The 2,500-nt window shown below is 35.6% G+C and overlaps 1 protein-coding gene across 1 annotated transcript in view; it reads right to left on the reverse strand.

Moving 5' to 3' along the window:
- LOC106883653 (uncharacterized) overlaps window positions 1-2,500 on the reverse strand; it is a 125,293-nt gene that overhangs the window by 84,469 nt on the left and 38,324 nt on the right. The window lies entirely within an intron of this gene.

Raw genomic sequence — 2,500 nt, forward strand, 5'->3', positions numbered from 1 at the left:
CCCAATATGGCGGCAGTCATCCATGATCTGTTGTTTACACACCAGTGAACCGGAAGGTTATTTTTTATTCAATCCCCTCCTTGCATGTGCATTGCCCTATTAATTAATAATGGATCCCTGGAACCATCACTTATTGGTTTACAACAAGAACAACAACAAGAACAACAACAAGAACAACAAAATAATAATAATAATAATAATAATAATAATAATTCTGCTCAGATTTGCTTGTCAGTTGTTTGACCATAACCAGTTCAGTATGTCTCTTTAGTGCCTGACGATATGTGCATTTCTGTTTACGAGCAGAAGTAGTGGGGGAGCATCATAGCCATGTGTTGAGAGGAATTCTTTGGGGTTTGAATGATTCGCCTCTAGAAACATGGGTGTTTCGTTCAACATCCCGAAACAACTCATATTCAGCGACCTTTTGTGTGGGATGTGCTACTGGACCTGAAGAAAATTCTAACTGGGCCTCACCTGCAAAGTCATGCACTGTTTATCTTGATATGAGATCACCATGTCATGCAGATATGGTTGTGATGCATGTGCCTGGTGTATCCTTTTCAGACGGGTAGTCACGATTGCTATATTGTGTTTCATATATTTTACTGCAGTGTCACTTTGATGGCATGCATTGCTCTCTCACTCTATCATAATAATAATAATGATAATAATAATAATAATAATAATAATAATAATAATAAGGCAAATAGACCAGATATAGTTGTCAAAGATCATGAAGGAAAAAAATGCTTTCTAATTGATGTATCAATACCAGCAGATGACAACGTTTCTCGAAAAGAAATGGAAAAACTTTCAAAATACAAAGACCTGGAAATAGAGATAACTCGAATGTGGAGTCTAAAAACAGAAACAATTCCTATCATAGTAGGTGCCTTAGGTATAATTAAAAAATACTCAGACAAATACATAACAAAAATACCAGGACTTACAAATATATGTAACATACAGAAAATTGCACTACTGGGTACTGCACACATTCTACGCAAAACACTTTCAATACAGTAAACATAAAAGCACCACAGCAAACCACAGCACATACCCAAGGCGCACAGAGCTGCGCTCGGTAGTGAAGTGAAAGCACGTTATAAAAATAAAACTACTGAACAATAATAATAATAATAATAATAATAATAATAATAATGTGGTTTGCGCCTTTGATGCTTTGTATCGATCACCCTTTCTATTTTTCTGCTCTTGATATAAAAACTTTCTATGGTGTATCCTTTCAGAACAGACCAGTTTCCAACAGCATCACATGTTTAAAAGAATAGAAATGTTTTTCAATTATTTCAGGTATTTGTGACGCGAATTCTTCCGCATGTTCTTATCGGTTGATCCACTTCCGTCGTGCAATTTGTTATTATGTTGTAAACTTCGACTTCAAACATGTTGCAGCCATTTCTTGCTGCCCGAAAATTCGTTAAATGTTTCATTTGTAACGTTGGGTACATTGCTGATTTTTATCGTTTGGCAATGACGCCTGTCAGAGCATTCCATGACATTCACCTACGATACACTTTTCTTGCATTTAATTTCGTTCTATGCATTATTGATCTATGTAATATTGATCTATGTAATATTGATCTATGTAATATTGATCTATGTAATATCATTTAATATTGATTTGTGTAAGGCTGCGAATAGGTAGACCTGTTGATCAACTTGCCTTTTCATCATTTTGTGGCCGATAAATAAAGTACTAACCAACTACTGGAATCGACCCTTTCTCACTCACCCACTTTTTCTGCTCTCTCCATTGTCTCCCTCTTTCTACACTGTCTGTATGTCTATTTCTATCACTTCTTTTCTTTTTGTGTATCTATTTGTCTCTCTCTATACTCTATCTATCTATCTATCTATCTATCTATCTATCTATGCGATTGTTTTCGTCAGTTACCCTCTTCCCATTGTCCTTCCTCTTCCTCTCCTCACCGCCGCCACCACCACCACAGTTATCATCATCAACATCATAATCTTCTTACTTACATTTAGACTGCTTTACCCAGGTCATATCCAAAATCAAAGAAAAGGTGGAGTAAATTTTTGAGTATAAACCATTTACTCTGTTATTTTATTGACATTGTTTCTCTAAGGACGTGTGCAGTTCTTAAAAACAGCCATATTTTGTATCTTACACATGGAATGATTATCTGAAAGTTCTTAGAATTACTACTTGATTTCACGCATCGCTTGTTCTCTAGATTCTGTGGAGACAATGGCAATTGTGATTTTCATTTTTCCGCATTTTATGGCATTTAGATTTTTACTTCTATGGAGAGTTTTCCAAATCACTTTCACATTCATCTTATTATTCAATATTTCATTACGAAAACAACGTCACTGTGTGTGTGTGTGTGTGTGTGTGTGTGTGTGTGTGTGTGTGTGTGTGTGTATACAGGTGTTGGATAAAACAATAGAAGCACCGTTTTTGGTTTAACCATTTCTTTCTATTGGCAAATCGACAAATTCAGAACCG

Source organism: Octopus bimaculoides, chromosome 11 (assembly GCF_046866305.1).
Source record: "Octopus bimaculoides isolate indiv1 chromosome 11, ASM4686630v1, whole genome shotgun sequence".
In the NCBI taxonomy this organism is placed as follows: domain Eukaryota; kingdom Metazoa; phylum Mollusca; class Cephalopoda; order Octopoda; family Octopodidae; genus Octopus; species Octopus bimaculoides.